This window comes from Dama dama, chromosome 27 (assembly GCF_033118175.1).
Source record: "Dama dama isolate Ldn47 chromosome 27, ASM3311817v1, whole genome shotgun sequence".
Classification (NCBI taxonomy): Eukaryota; Metazoa; Chordata; class Mammalia; order Artiodactyla; family Cervidae; genus Dama; species Dama dama.
In genome coordinates, this window is record NC_083707.1 from 46,491,703 (window position 1) to 46,508,099 (window position 16,397).

Below are 16,397 nucleotides of genomic sequence, written 5' to 3' on the forward strand. Positions count from 1 at the left end.
GGCCCACGGCCTCGCTGCAGCTTCTTAGCAGATCTGAGTAGAGGTTAGGGGTGGAGGCGGAGACTCTCTGGGGTCTAGAGAACTGACCCCAAATCCACCCTGCCTCAGCCCTGCCAGCTGGCAGGTGGGACAGCAAGGTGTTTACCTTCTTTGCACCTCAGTTTGCTGGTCTTTTAAGTGGAGAGAAACAGCTGAAACTTGGGAAGAGGAATGGGAGACAGTCATGGGAGGTCCTGGGACCCTGGGGTGAAGGAGGGGGAGGATGAGAAAGGTGAGCAGAGCAACCCTGAAGACTGACCACCTTTCCTGTTTTGCTATATGGACATTTTTTATTATTTTATTTTTAAAGACTCCTTTGTATTTTATTTTTTTATTTTTTTTCCATTTATTTTTATTAGTTGGAGGCTAATTACAATATTGTAGAGGTTTTTGTCATACATTGACATGAATCAGCCATGGATTTACATGTATTTCCCATCCCGATCCCCTCTCCCACTTCCCTCTCCACCTGATTCCTCTGGGTCTTCCCAATGCACCAGGCCCGAGCACTTGTCTCATGCGTCCAGCCTGGGCTGGTGATCTGTTTCACCCTAGATAATATACATGTTTCGATGCTGTTCTCTCGAAACATCCCACCCTCGCCTTCTCCCACAGAGTCCAAAATTCTGTTCTGTACATCTGTGTCTCTTTTTCTGTTTTGCATATAGGGTTATCATTACCATCTTTCTAAATTCCATATATATGCATTAGTATACTGTATTGGTATTTATCTTTCTGGCTTACTTCACTCTGTATGATGGGCTCCAGTTTTATCCATCTCATTAGAACTGATTCAAATGAATTCTTTTTAATGGCTGAGTAATATTCCATGGTGTATATGTACCACAGCTTCCTTATCCATTCGTAAAGACTCCTCTGTATTTTAATAGCCACATAATATGTACACATGGTTCAAAGTTCATGTGGCACAAAAAGACCCATACAGAGAAAACCCCGTTTCCCTCCCTCGTCCCCTCTCCAGCCACCCAAGTTCCCTCCTCATGGGGAACCATGATCCTTCCAGAAATCATTTGCTTATTATTGATACTTTTGCTGCACATGTGTTGTAATCTAACCCACACAGTATAATTCAGACTCTTCCAGCACCCTCAGGTTCTACTCACTTATGTGCTTGTTGTAACATCTTTGAAACTAGGCCTCATTATGTGTAAGTCTCTTTACAGTTTTCAAGATGTGTATCTCAAATGACAGTCCTGGAGGTAGAGGTGGCAATATCCTTATGCCCATTTTGCAGGTTGGGAAGCAGAGATTCAGAGAGATTAGGCTACTTGCCTAGGGCCACACCGCAAGTGAATGATTAAGATCCATTTAAATGCAACTAGTCTGACTCCCCAGGCAGGTATATCCTACTGCTTCCATGAGGGAAAATACTTCCCTCCCTTTATATTGTGTTGGGTATAGAGAAGGTATTTAATAAAGAATAATTGACCTGGCAGACCTGGACTATGTGTAGGCACTGCTAACGGGCAAGCCTGACTATCCCAGCAGGCCACGGGGCAGGCTGTGGGCCTACATGTACACTCACATACACTCAATCCTTCCACACACCCAAACTCCAGAAGGGCAGACAGCCTGTGGAGTCCCCTGCCCTGGAGGAGGGGGAGGGGTGCAGTGGGAGCTGGGGAGGGTCTCCCAAGAGACCCTGCTAGGTTCAGTTGGGGCCAATTTGCCTCCAATAAGCATCTTCATTTCGTCTATTCCCCCCTTTCAAGTGGGGACTGTGGGTGGGCTCAGGGCCTGATCAGAGCTATAAGTCTTTTAAAGAACCTGGTGATGGGCCATTATTCTTGGCTCTTGGATTCCCCTCTGGCTTCAGATGACTGCTGGAGCCCCACTGAGGTAGGCAGGTGCAGTCTCTGGGCCTGGGAGAGTCCCCGAGTCTCTTTAAAGTGCCCCCTCCCCAGGCCTGGTTCACTGCAGCCAGAATTTAACTGACGTGGGTTATATGCCCCTGGGAGACCTAACCTAAAATTACCAACAATCTGCCTAAGGAGCCCCTTTACCCCCTTCCTCAGTGTATTTGGACCGTTATTGAGAACATATTTTGGTGGTGCCAATAATGAAAGAAAGACCGTTTGGAATCAGAAAACCAGGCTCTAAACTCAGCCATGGGCCAAGTGGTGTGGGGTGAATCTGCCAGCTCTCAGAGCCCCAGTTGCTTCATCTCAAAAATGGGGATAGTCTTCTAATTCACCCAGCTGGATGGTTGTGGGGCTGGCTGCACTTGGGAGATGCTTTGTAAGAGATGACCTGATGTCCCGACGTTACTGAGAACATCACAGTGGCACCAGTGTGGGTTCTTAAGGGACCTGGAGCACCTGGGGTGGAAGAAAGACAGAGAAGCAGAAAACAGTGCCTGAAGCCCTGGAAAAGGACACCAGCCCTGGGGGGAAAGTCAAGACGCCCAGTGCTGCACCAGCTGGCTACTCAGCCCTTTTGACTTTGCTGTTGGCATTTCCCCTGCTAATTAACATGTCACGGGGGTGGTGAGGAAGAAAAATCCCAAACAATTGATTTGTCTGTTTGCCAGCACATCTGGGAAAAGGCTGGGTGTGGGAGGTCAAAACAGGCTAGAAATCAGTGCTTCCTGTTCTCAAAGAAACACACAGATCTGTGGGTTTCAGTTCTGTTGCTATTACTGATGGAAGCTCTAGGAAGTCAAGGTTCAGCTGCAAACTCTCAACGGAGTAGCAGGCGGTTGGTGGTGGGGAGGAAGCATTTAAAGCTCATCTGGCTTTGTCAAGGGAAGGGTGACTCAGGGACCTGGCTGGTCCTTGGGGAGACTATTAATAAGTCATCTATCAAATGAATTCATCCATCCATCCATCCATCCATCCATCTATCCATCCATCCATCCAAGTGTGCACTGAGCACCCAGGTTCCATCTAGTCCTTTCCTGAGGGAACTCTGAGTGTTTCAGGGAGAGAAGACAGGGATTTTGTTCTCTAAGCATCCAGACTCACATTCAAAACAATCACAGCATAATTAAAAATTGAGTCTCCACCTCAATAAATGGCAATATCATCTGTATCTGTTAGTATTTTTCTGCATGATAGCTATTCCAAAGCTTGTTTTAAAACAACAACCATCTATTCAGCTCACAATTTAGTGAGTTGATAATTTGGACATGAGGTTGAGTAAACTCCAGGAGTTGGTGATGGACAGGGAGGCCTGGCATGCTGCAGTCCATGGGGTCACAGATTCAGACACGACTGAGCGACTGAACTGATAATTGAACTGAACTGAATTTGGGTTGGGCCCAGCTGGGAGTTCTTTTGGTCTTAACTGGGTTCACTTGTATTTTTACAATCAGTTGGGACAGACTGGTCTAAGGTGGTCTCAGCTAGAATCTTATCTCTGCTTCACATGGTTGCTTATCCTCCGCTGGGTTAGCCTGGGCTTGGTCACATGGGAGGGACAGGGCTCTGAATGAGAATGGAAACAGCAAGGTCTTTTGAGGCCCAGGCTCAGAACTGGCATGATGTCACTTCCACTGTGTTCTATTGGCCAAAGTCAGTCATATGGTGAAGCTCAGATTTAAGAGGTAGGGAACTAGATTATGCTTCTTGGTGGGAGGGGCTGCAAAGTCACCTTGCAAGGGGTGTGCTTACCAGGAGGGAAGGATTGGAGCCACTTTAGCAAACTGTTAACATACCATCCTTCTAATTGCTCAGGACAGAAGACTGGAATCCTTGTCTTCTGTCTCTCACATTTCATGTCCAATCCATCAGCAGATCCGGTCACCTCTACCCTTGACGTATGTTTCAGATCTGACTACCTCTTATCTCTCTGCCCCACTCCCACCCTGGTCCAAGGAGCAACCATATCTTTCTTGGTCTCTGCTTCTGCCCTTTGGTCCCTGTAGCCTGTTCTCATCATGGCAATCAGAGGGAGTCAAGGTTTGTCACGTCTCTGTTCAGACACCTTCCTTTGGCTTCTCACTAAGAGTAAGAGCTAATCTCACTCAGAGTAAAAGCCAATATCCTATAATGGCCAACAAGGTCCTGCACAGCCCCAACATTTATTGAGCCCCCAATATTTATCTTACCTAAACTCCTACCATTCCCCTCTGCCCCCCATCTCATTCTGCTTCAACCACACTGGCCTCCTGATATTCCTCAATGCCAGGCTCACTCTCACCACAGGGCCTTGGCACTTGCAGTTCTGTCTCCCTGGAAAACTCTTCTCCTTATATCTTCATGCTTTATCAGCTCTTTACAGAAAAGTCACCTCAGTGAAGGTTTGTCTGGCCATGCTATTGAAAAATTAACTCCCCCTACTCATCTTCCTTCCCTGTTTGTTTTCTTCATTGCTTTTATCATCATTGATAAATGACGCTTTTTCTGATATACCTACTTACTGTCTAGACTGTACTGTCCACTATACTGTAAGTATACACTATACTGTAAGGTACTGTCCACTATAATGTAAGAAAAATATAAATTAACATTTTCTAACAGCTACATTTAAAAAAGTATGGAATTTATTTTTAATAGATACATTATTTAATTCAGTATATCCAAAACTTGTTATTTCAACATGAAAGTAATTTGCCAAGTTTCTAATATTTTTTACAATGTTTTGTTGGTACAACACCTTTGAAGTCTGGTGCTTATTTTACACTGACAGCCTTTATCAATTTGGACTAGCCAATTTCACACGCAGAACAGTCACACACAGTCACACTGGTGACCACACAGGACAGTGCAGGACTAGATTATAGTCCCACGAGGACACATGTTTTTGACTGTTATTCACGGCTGCATCTCAACGTTAGAACAGTTCCTGGTAAGTAATAGGCATGCAGTAAATATCTGGTGAGTGGATAAGCCAAGCTTAAAGTCAAGTGCAATTGGCCAATCAAATGCATGTGGCCAGACAGCAAAAGACCTGTCACTGGCTGCGTCCATCCTCAGAACTGCTGGGGCAGAGTTGTGAAGGAGATAAAGTCAGGCTTTCTTTCCCAGCCTTACCACCTCACTTGGCATCTCAATGATCTTTTCATTCATTCTGGACAGACAGAAAGTCTGGCAGGTTCATCCACACCCAACAGTAAGGATTTAATATGCTACCCTCTTGGGAAGGTTTGCATCTTAAAAGTGGGAGTGAGTGATGCTTAATTCAAAGCAATGACTCCCTCCTGGAGAATTGTTGACTCCAGTGGGAATGCTATAACTGACATTCCTTGGGTGTCCCTGGTGTCCCAGAGTTCACCCCAGGAGCCAGGAGGCCTCTAGAAACCATGCTTAAAGCTTGATGGGGGGAGAGGGGGATTTGAAGAAGAAGGTTTTCCCTGAGCCTGTTCTCTGCACCCCGCCTGGTGGAGGGTGAGAGCGCTTGTCCTCTGTAAGGCATGTTCACAGGTGGCGTCTTATGGGCAGCCTGTCAAGTGGCCAGGTGAGGCCCTATGCGCTCGTTTTGCTGATCAGAATCTCAGTGCAGAGCTAAGAAGTGAAGTGACTCAGCTGCTCCCCTGTGCACAGTCTTGGCCTCTGGGGGCTCTTGGTCCAGTTGGGGTGACTTGATCAAAGGGACATTGAGATGATAACTGTGCAGGATAGCAGGTGATGAGGAGAGTAGACATAGGCACAGCTGGACATGGCCTGCCTGGGGGCCCCATCGTGCTGGTGGAGGCAGAAGCCATCACAGGCCAAGCCAGGGGCCCCAGAGGGGCCTACAGAGTCCCTTGAACTGACCCGAGATGGGCTGTTGCAGTTTGAAGGATCTGGAACCTGCTGGTTTTGAGATGGTGCGAGTATAATCTCCCTTTCGCCCACCTCTCTCTTCCCTCTCCCTTCAGACATCCCCCTTCCTGTTTTCTCCCACAGCCAGTCTCCTGCCTTCCTTTCTCAGCTCTCATGGATTTTAACCAACGCCCTCCCCGCCCCTTCCTCTCTCTTTCTTTACACACCTCCCCTCCCCCAACCCCACCCCCCACACTCACATCTCAGGGTGCCAGACCGATGTGCCCATGGGTAGAACCAGTTGGGAATGTAATTTAATTGCTTCTGACTCCCTTGGAATTTAATTTCAGGGAGAGACTGGACTCTCCCCACTTTCCCATGCCAAGACACACTGACTGCTCTCTGAGATTCCATCATTAGGACTTCATGATATGATCTTGCTAAAACATAACCACCCCTGAGAAAAGCCATTATTGCAAGTCTGTCATTGCCCGTCACAGTGAGTGGGCCCTGAGAGTCAGGCTGGGAGCAGGGCAGAGGAGGTGCAGCGGAACACAGAGGCAGAAGGAACAGGATTCTCCCGGGGGAAAAGAAAGCTGAGGAATGAGGTTAATCTCAGTCCTGCCTGACGTATTCACAGGGCCAGGCCTTTATGTGGGTGTCACGTGAAAGATCTGTCTAGTCAAGGCTATGGTTTTTCCAGTGGTCATGTATGGATGTGAGAGTTGGACTATAAAGAAAGCTGAGTGCCGAAGAATGGATGCTTTTGAACTATGGTGTTGGAGAAGACTCTTGAGAGTCCTGTGGACTGCAAGGAGATCCAACCAGTCCATCCTAAAGGAGATCAGTCCTGAATATTCATTGGAAGGACTGATGTTGAAGCTGAGACTCCCAATACTTTGGCCACCCGATGTGAAGAGCTGACTCATTGGAAAAGACCCTGATGCTGGGAAAGACTGAAGGCAGGAGGAGAAGGTAACGACAGAGGATGAGACGGTTGGATGGCATCACTGATTCAATGGACATGAGTTTGAGTAAACTCTGGGAGTTGGTGATGGACAGGGAGGCCTGGCATGCTGCAGTTCATGGGGTCGCAAAGAGTCGGACTTGACTGAGCAACTGAACTGAACTGAACTGAACGTGTATTCTGCAGATCTCAAGAGAGCCCAGGTGAAGAGGTTTTCTGAACTTGTTCTGTTTTGTGCACCAGGCAATGCTCATGTGAGGTGGGCCCAGGAAGCTGCCCTGGCACTTCTTGAAAGTTCTTGGAACTTGGATTTTTTTTTTTTTAATTTACTTGAATCTTTATCAAGAATATTAGACAAGTATGACCTAGAAGGAACTATATATGGTTTACAAGAAAGTTAACCAATGCCATCAACAGTGTAGACCCCTCCTTCCTTGGCCAGGAATGGCAGGAGGCTTTCTGTTCTAGATCTGAAACTGTATCTTCTTCTGGGTTAGTTGGTTGTGGTTCACACTGACCACTGGGTGTGCTGGGCCACCTCAGTCCATGGTGACTGGTAACTGGGTCCCTAGACTCTTTGAAAGAATTCCCAATCCTCCTGTCTGCGACATCTCCCAGATCAGTCTTTCTATCTTACATCTTACCTCCTTGAGTTGCATTTATTCCTCTGCCACCATGGAAAAGCCCCAAGTGCTGAAATGCTGGGAGGTGGCTGTTTTGCACACTTCCCAAGGTTTTTAGCAAGATGTTATTGCCTACATGTTCATTTTTCTCCCTCCCTTCCTTCCCTTTTTTCTTCTGTGAGTTCTTACTACATGTTAAGATCTGTGCCATGCACTAGGAATACAGGTGCATGAAATAGAGCTTGGTCCTTTCCCCAGGGAGTGAGGTCTCCTAGCTATAGGTAGCCTCTACAAAATGCCCTTTTATGACTCTGGTGGGAATATTTTTATAGAGCTCATCGGCATTAGATTAAAAAAAAAAAAAAAAGAAGGCATCTTCCAGGATGGATGATGCCTGGAAAACTGTCTTCTGTAATGCATCCTGTCTCTAGCCGACCTCCCACTCCTGGGCTCCCTTCCCTTACTCCTGGTCTGTGACCACAACTGGAGCACTGATCCTTTGCTGTTTCCCGGAAGTTTGCTGTTTAATTATCTCATGCCCATAGGCAAGCAGGTTTCCTTAGGATGGAAAGTTCCCTCCCACCAGAGCCAGGAATTCAGTTCCTCCGAAGAAGCTGAGCTTTTCATTAGAGTTCAAAGCCTGGCCCTGGGGAAGCATTCACAAAGTTGCTCTTGGCGGTAAAGAATCCCTCTGGGCATATCATTTCCTTTCTAAGCCCTGTTTACTCCCGTTGGTCAGGAAACCAAACTATGCAGAGGAAGGAAAGCACACCAAGAAGCCGAGCCAGGGAATATTCTTCTTTGGATCGAGCAACTGGATCAAAAGAGGTTAATTCCGTTTACCTGGAGTAAGTAAGGAAGCCAGGAAGAACAGCCTAGGAAGCTGGGTTCTGGGCAGATGATCCATATTCTTCATCTCTGATTTCTCTGGGTTGCTCTGAAGTAGTTGTCTCATGAGGTATACCCCAACCCCCTGGTCCTGCCATTCAGACATCCCACAATTTGCACCCTCCTCCATCTTTCCAGTATCATCTCCCCAAGCATCCTGCATCTGAGAGGATCACAAAGGACGCATTACCTAGCAACGTGAAACTTGAACATGTCCCACGATGGAGGAGTCAGTGGGGGTCATTGGGAGGCTCAGAAGATGCATGAAACTAAAGTTCTGAGCTGTATCAGTGTGGAGGGAGAGGAGGCTCCTGGGACCGTGTTGAGTAGAGGAGGGAGTCTGTTGCTGGTTGCCTGCCTGAGGCTTGCTCCTCCTCCTTGCACCTGCAGGTCTGGACCCTGAGTACTCAGGTGTGCTCTCTGCTTGTTGCCATGTTCCTTCCTCTTTCCCCCATCACCCAGGAAAGACTTTCTGTGCCTCCAAAGACCAATTTGGCCTACCAATGCTCAGGTGGGGGTAGATGCTGCAATGAATTTGCATCATCTCCTAGTGAGCACAGAAGGGGCCCTGGAGCACCTCCAGAGCCCTTTCCCTCTCCAGTGTTCACACTCCTCTGCCAGGCCGCTGCCCAGCCTCTGCATGGACATGCCCAGTGATGACGAACTTTGGAGGACAAGTGAATTCTAAGAACTGTCTTCCTAACATTGACCCAAATCCACCAAAGAGAGCAATTCCCTTTGTCTGAGCTGTTCCCTGACCCAGCGTCTCCTTTGCACTGCTCATGCCTGGATTCCTTAGCTCCTTTTGGGTAACTCAAGTCCCCTCCCAGTCCTGGTCTCCTCATCAGACTTCAGTTTGGGTGTCCATGGGTGCCCAGAATTGGTGCCAGCACCCTAGAATTTCCTCCATCCCTCTTTATCAGTTAAAACTGTGAATCACAGGGCAAAAGCTTTACAAGGGAGGATTCCCAGGGACCTTGCCAAAGCAGCAGTTGCCTTCTGCCAGGAGGACCCAATGGGCTGCAAAGACCTTGGCCTACTCCAAAAAGCTGGGCCTTGTTCTTAGGCCAGGGAAGAGGCCTGGGGCTGCAGGCCTAGGTGGACTGACTGGGCCTAAGCAACGTCAGCCACCACGGCCACGCCTCAGCATCTGTCACAGCAGAGATTCAGATGTCACTGCTCCCACGGGCAGCAGCTGCTGGTCCTTGTCACCCCCCGGTTACTCCCTTCGGAAGGAAAGGCTTCCTCCTAGAGGAGGCTTAGGATGGGGATGGGGGGCGGGGAGGGGCGGGGAGACCCCCGGGGCCTGGGCAGTTGGGCTCCTCTCTGGGCACTGCGTGTGGACCGGTGTGGGCACATGAGGAGCTGGTGCTGGGTGGGGGGACTCTGAAGTGCAGTACAGGGTGGAGCACATCACATGGGGACTCAGGAGGCCGGGACTCCAGTCCCACCTCGGCCATAACGACTGAAAGCACTTGGAAAAGCCTCCACTCCTTCCCAGCCTCCTCGAGATCCTCATCTTGTAGAACAAAGGCTGTGTGGTCTCTGAGCCTCATTTAACTCATATATTCAAGGATTCCCTGCACTTGTGTATTTCCTTGTGTGTGTGCGTGTGTGTGTGTGTGTGTGTGTGTGTGTGTGTGTGTGTTAGTTGCTCAGTCATGTCTGACTCTTTGCTACCCATGGACTGTAGCCCGCCAGGCTCCTCTGTCCTTGGGATTTCCCAGGCAAGAAGATTGGAATGGGTTACCATGCCCTTCTCCAGGGGATCTTCCCAATTCAGGGATCAAACCTGGGTCTCCTGCATTGCAGGCAGATTCTTCACTATCTGAGTCACCACAGAAGCCCTTGTATTTCCTTACTAGCTAATAATCTAATAGTAAACTTTTCTAAGATAATGAGTCTTTCTCTTCTTTCTTTCCTTCTTTCTTCTCTCTCTTCTTCCCACTTCCCTGCTTTTCTTTCCCTTTCTTTCATTTTCTCTCCCTCCCCTCTTGGAAGTTCCCTAAATCCTTCTATGAACAAAGGACACTTACTGCATGGTATTTGTCTTGAAATCACTCACTTTACAGCCAACTATTAGAGATAAAATTTGTGCAGAAATGAAATGCGAAGTATAACAAAGTCTTGAAGTATTCCCACAAATCCAACAGGAGATTCTATCCCAGAGTTAACATTTGCCCTGGGTGTTTAATGTTGACAGAATGCAGGCAACCTTGGGAGGCAGAGTATGGGGTCAGGGGTTAGATAAGGCCTCAGGGGTCCAGGAGAGGTGAGAGAGAAGGTCACAGGGAGCAGAGAGAGCGAGAGAAAGGCCAGAAAGTGTGTTTGCAACAAGGGACGGATTGCTCAAAACTGGCTTTAGAATGACACAGTAGCCACTGGAAGATGGATTTTGAAAGTGAGCACTGGTTGACTATTGCCTCTCACTGCTTCGAGCTCACTGCCGGTGCTGGACATGGCACACACGGGATTGTCCCAGCAGGACGTGGGACAGCAGATCTTGTGAACTGAGTGTTGTGACTGCCCCGGGGTCCCCCACGAGCCAGAGGAGAGGCTGAGCCAGAAGATGCCTGCCGTGCCCCCACTCCACAGCTGAGAATCATTAGCAAGCATGTAGGACGGGGTGGCATCATTGTGGGTCACAGTCTGAGGCCCAGAGAAGTGGAATGTCCCTCCAGATCTGACAGCGAGGGGAGGCACCCTGGCCTTACGACTGAGCCCTTCCACGGGGTAACTCTGTCCGGTTCTGAAAGCCTCTTCAGTACCAGAGGCCTTCTTCCCGGCTGCTTGTGGGCAGAAATCTGCTTTCAAAAGACCGATTTTCTTTGCCACTTGAGAGCTTGGCTTTTCAGAGAGGAGCAGACTCTGGCTCCAGACCTGGCTTCAAGAAGCGCTCGGCAGAGACAAGCGGCAGCCTCCCGGGTCAGCTGGCCAGCTGATCTCCATCCCTCCATCCCAGGGCCTGCGGGAAGGGGTCTCTTTGGCCCTCCCCTCCCCTCCGACTCTGCTGTGGGCGCTGCCCTCCTGTTCTGCCTCCACTTCTGAGGGAGAGTGAGGCGGGTCAATGACCTGAGGACAACAGGAAACTAGCGCCCGAGAACTGGCCTGGGGAGGGGGGGAAATGCCAGCTTCCCTGGAGACCCAGGAGGGTTTGGTTCCATCCTTTTCTCCCTGCACCCATCCGTGAGAGAAGTGGGGGACATTTGGCCTGGCTGGCCAGGGGGCCTGCGGCCTTGTCCCCGAGGTCCCCACCGGCAGGAGGTGGTTATCCCAGGGGCCGTGGGGTGGGCAGCTGGCCCCTCTGGTGGTTGTCCCCAGCACTGCCTGCTCCTTCCCTTCCTTCTTGGTCTGAGGATTTGAAGACAGTGCCTCTCAGCTCTGGGGTCTGGAGGCTGAAAGCCCCTTTTCCTTGAGGTGATCAAGCTGGTGCAGTTTAGAATTCAGCTAGAACATCCCTCCAGTGCAGGACGCTGCCTGCTCTGCAGAAGCCCGTCCGGTCACACCGTTCTACTGTCTCCACCGCCGTCCCTGGCTTTCTGACTTCCCAGCCTGGCTCCTCTCAGCTCCCAACCAGCCTCCTCTGCCCCCTTGTCTCCGTCCCATTGTCCCCAGGAAGCCTGACCTGGCCCAGAGGAAGCTCCGGGTGTCGGGCCTTGTTTCTGCCCTGCTCTCCTCCTCGGAAGGGCCTCTCACTCTATCAAGCCTCCTGGTTCCCTGGCTCTGCCCCTCCTTCCCGTTGACAACTGCCTTTCAGTCAAGGCCTCGGTTCAAGTCTCCGCTCTGTCATTTACCAGATGAGCATCAGTGAACCTTCCAGAGATGCGAGACCTCCATCACTGTCCTCTCCACCCACCTGGCCCACAGCCCGTGGCCCCCACATCCTCCGCTTCTCCTTCACCTTCCCCTCCCCATGGGGCTTGTCCTCTGATCCACGCACTCTCCCACTGCCAGCCTTTTTGGCTCCCCGCCCACGAGGCACGGGTCAAACACCAGCTCTTGTGGGGTGCCTGCGTGTGCCAGGTGGCCATTGGGCAAGCGCACGGTGGCCTGCCCCATCCCAGCCCTGCCCTGGGGAACACCCCTGCTTGAAGGTGCTCCCAGCTAGCTCTCAGAGGGACCCGATAGCACCAGTTTCCAGAATTCTAAGATGCACATGTTTCTTTTCACATTTCTGAAACTACTGTGTGTCTTATACTTTGCTGTGTTTCTTTAATGTGGTGCTTTTTAAGACAAAAAACTGTAACCCCTCTTTTTTCCCCCACTCCCTAATCATGTTATTTAGTTCACGATGACTCTTCCAACTGATGTCATTTCAGCCCTGGGGAAATAAGATAAATGGACAGTATAGTCAAGGACATCTGGAGATTATTTTTTTAACCCAAAGGAGTAACTCTAATGGGAAAAATTGCAGGTTGTCTATTGATGGGGGCATTCTGGGATGTAAATGCTATTCAGATGTCACTGATCGTTGGCTTGCCAGGGGCCCACATTGTGTACCCTAAGAATTTCACTCCTCTGCTCTTAGAGATCAAATACAGCAGCTGCTATCTGCTGCTTTCATAGACGGTGCAGGACACAGACTGGGGAGAGGATGGGACCCCAGAATGGGTGTCTCCTGCCTTTAACTACCTTCCGAGTAAGGCGCCTGGGACTGAGAGCCCTCCGGGGATGGAGATGAAAGGGGAGAGGGGCGCAGAGTCCCAGAACAGAGGTCAAAGGACTTGTGCAGGTAGAAATTGCCCGAAACAATTCGAGACTTATAGATACTTTGGTTCATTGTTGCTGCCCACCCAGGAGAGAAGGCAGCCGCGTTCACTGCCCAGTGCATCGGCTGGAGGCACAGGTTACAAGAGGGTGGAAACCTCTCCAGGCTGGGGTGGCGGCCGGTCTTCTTCCTAAGGGGCCTCCACGGGAACCTGAAAGGTCCCCCCTCGAAGGGTGGGCGCCCTCATGGCAGGAAGGGACTGTGGGAGGAAGGCAGCTGGTGTTCCCCGAGATGAGAGAGATTCCACCAGTGCCTGAGGCAGAGGATGCCAGCCCGCTCCGGCTGACCGGCCCCTGGGCGCTGCAGCTTTAAAACCTAGAGCTCACCTCAGCCCTGCTGGCCACCTTCCTTCCCTCTCGATTTCATACCAGTTTGCCTTCAACCAGCCTCAGCACGTCAGTCCCTCCGAGCCCCCGTCTTTCCCTCAGTCCCTCCAGCAGTCAGTCAGCCAGGTATTCACTGAGCACCAGCTCCGGGGAGGCGTGTGGGGGTCCAGAAACAGCGAGACACAAAGCTCGGCCAGCCGGGGGCGGCAGGCGTGAAGTCACAGCCCAAGGTCCCTACTGCCAGGGCCCAAGGGAGTGGTAGCGACAGGGCCTTCCATTGGAACACAGAGGAGGAAGGCGTCCCCGGGGGCTGGTGGGCAGGAGAGGCATTTTTTGAGTTGCCGTGACATGACCTTTAAAGGTGGGGACGGCAGCCACCAGTGTGAGCAATGGCCCCGGAGTGGGAACGTGGATGTCTGCAGATTCGAGTGGTCCAGCGTGGATGATGGCGGAGGGTTTGGTGGGGGTGGGGGTGGGGATCAGGAGGAGGGAGCCGGACGATCAGGTTAAGGTGTGTGGATCTCACCAGCAAGCCGGGGGGCTACTGGCAGACATGTTAGCAAGCTTGGCTAAAACACTTTGCTCTGTGTGTGGAGCTGGTCTTCTTTCTTTAGAGCTGCACTGTCCAACATGGAAGCTGCTATCTGCAGGTGGTACTGCAGATGTACTGTGTACACAGATGTACTGTGCTGGGTCTACACTGGATTTTGAAGACTTAGTATGAAAAAAAATAATGTAAACTATCCCAATACTTAAAAAAAAAATGTCATTTATTTATTTAGGCTGTGCTGGGTCTTCACTGCAATGCGTGGAGAGCACATGGGCTTCAGTTGTGGAGCACAGGCTTAGTTGCCCTGCATGTGGAATCTTCCCGGACCAGGGTTCAAACTCATGTCTCCTATATTTGCAGGCAGATTCTTAACCCCTGGGCCACCAGGAAAGTCCTTCAATATTGAAAGTCCTTTATATTGAGTATATGCTGAAATAATAACATTTTGGATATACTGAGTTATACAACATATATTGTTAAAATTATATTCACCTGTCTCTTTTGACTTCTTTAAAGGGGGCTACTAGAAAATCTACGATTGCATATATGGCTCACATTGTAACTGAACAGACAGTGGTGGGTTGGAGTCTTCAAAATATTCTTTGTTTTTGTCACCCCATTCCTTTCCTCCGCAGTCGTGGCTGTCTTTCACTTCGTTAGCTTTCGACAGCTCTCCATTCCTCTCTTGCCCTCTTTCCTTCGGTTGTGTGGGCCTTCTTCTTTTTTTACGGTCATGTTGGTGATAGATGGTGGTGAGTGAGGAGGAGGAAGCCAGAGCCAGCATGCTCAGGCCACAGCCCCTGGACTCCTGGAAGCCAGAATTCACCAGGCAGGGAGGCCTACTGATCTGTGATGCTTGTGGGAGTTAAGATTCTAGATAATTCTTTTCTGGCTTACTTGCAGTGAGCCAGAAATACATTATAGCTCCACTTTGTTTTGCAAATATTCATTAAAAAAAATTTTTTTTTAAACCTATCAGTGACATGCATGTCATTTACAAAGACAAATAACTCCAGTACAAGACACATTTAATAAAACGGGGATTATCTGCCCTTCACCCCCACCCCAGCCTCACCACTAGAAGCTCAACACTCCCAGCTCTTCTTCAAGTATTTACTTCCTGAAATATATAAATTACTAAGTAAATTTCTAAATAAATTCTTATACTGCTATTTGTTGATTTTTCAATTTTGACATTGTTTTCTTATTATGCAATAAATGTCTTTTTCTGTTCTAAAATAGTTTATTAATGCTTACTGTATTATTAATATATAGAGATTGTTCACTGTTGAACCAAGTGGTACATAATAATTACACTTTCTGAACAATATTTCCTCTTCCTAGAGATAATAACTGCCTGCTGTCTATGACAGTTTTATAAATTCTTACCAAATGCTCTATAAAATTGGAAAATTTCTTCAAGTATTATTTCATTGTGGCCAAATCTAATGGTAATCCTATATTTTTTATCTACCCCCCAGATGCCTCCTCAGAGCACCCTCCCTCCTGCCCCCTTCAAAAGGTTGCTGGAGGGTCTGTACTGCCGTCTGCTTGGGAAACCCCCCCTCTTCCGGGTGTCACCCCCTATTTCTTTGCTCCTTTCTCTTGGTTTGCATCAGTACCTCTTTGAGAAAGGGTGCAGAGAAATTAAATTTTTATTTTTTTGAGACCTTGCGTGTTTGAAAACAGTCCTGTTCTCTTCTCATGCCTGATTAAGTTTAGCTGGACACAGAATTCTAGATTGAAAATCTCCCCCTCCCCCGCCTCTACAGTACCTTGAAGGCAGTCGCTCCACTGTTTTCAAGCTTCCAGTATTGCTGTTGAAAAATCTGGTGCTATCCTGCTTCCTGATGCTTCGAATGCAACTGGTGTGCCTTCTCTCTGGAAGGTGTGAGAATCATCTCACTGCCCCCAGGCTTGGGGGTTTCCCTGGGATATGCCTCAGTGTGTGGTTCTCCCCATCCCCACCCCATTTTGCTGGGCACTCAGAGGGCCTTTTCTATCTAGAAACTGACCTTCAGTTCTGGGAAATTTTAAAAAAACTTTTCCCCATAATTTTCTCCATTTTTCTCTCTTACTAGAAAAACTGTGGGCTCTTCTGACTGAACCCTTCAACTCTGGCATCCTTCTCCTCATTTCCTTGTTTTCTTGTTCTGCTTCCTGGGAAATTACCCCAGTGTTATCTTCCAACCCTTCTGCTGAATTTCAGAGTTTACCTCTTATATTTTTAAATTCCAAGCTCTTTCTTGTCTCCTCTTTGCCCCTTTTAAAGGAGCTTACAGTTGTTTCATGGACCCAATATTTTATTTTTTTGAGGATATTAATATACATATTTTGAAGTTTATTGGTCTTTTTTTTCCTTTTTTTTTTTTTTGACCCCTGCATTACTTCTGTTCCTCTGAGTTTTTTCTTTTTTATTTTTTTTTTAATTTAGTATACTGTCTCTCTCCTCACTTTTCGTCAAGAGACTAGTCATCCTTGGCTGTCTGTTCACATTGAACAGTAGGTCACCAAAACTTCCAGAAGTTCTG

The 16,397-nt window shown here is 48.8% G+C and overlaps 1 protein-coding gene and 1 long non-coding RNA gene across 2 annotated transcripts in view; one reads left to right on the forward strand and one right to left on the reverse strand.

Annotated features, from left to right (window-relative positions):
* ARK2C (arkadia (RNF111) C-terminal like ring finger ubiquitin ligase 2C) overlaps positions 1-16,397 on the forward strand; it is a 104,948-nt gene that overhangs the window by 70,932 nt on the left and 17,619 nt on the right. The window lies entirely within an intron of this gene.
* On the reverse strand, positions 14,069-15,683 carry LOC133047703 (uncharacterized). The gene is made up of 2 exons (XR_009690816.1): positions 15,642-15,683; positions 14,069-14,295 (listed from the first exon to the last, which is right to left on the reverse strand). It is a non-coding gene; the product is annotated as an uncharacterized LOC133047703 (long non-coding RNA).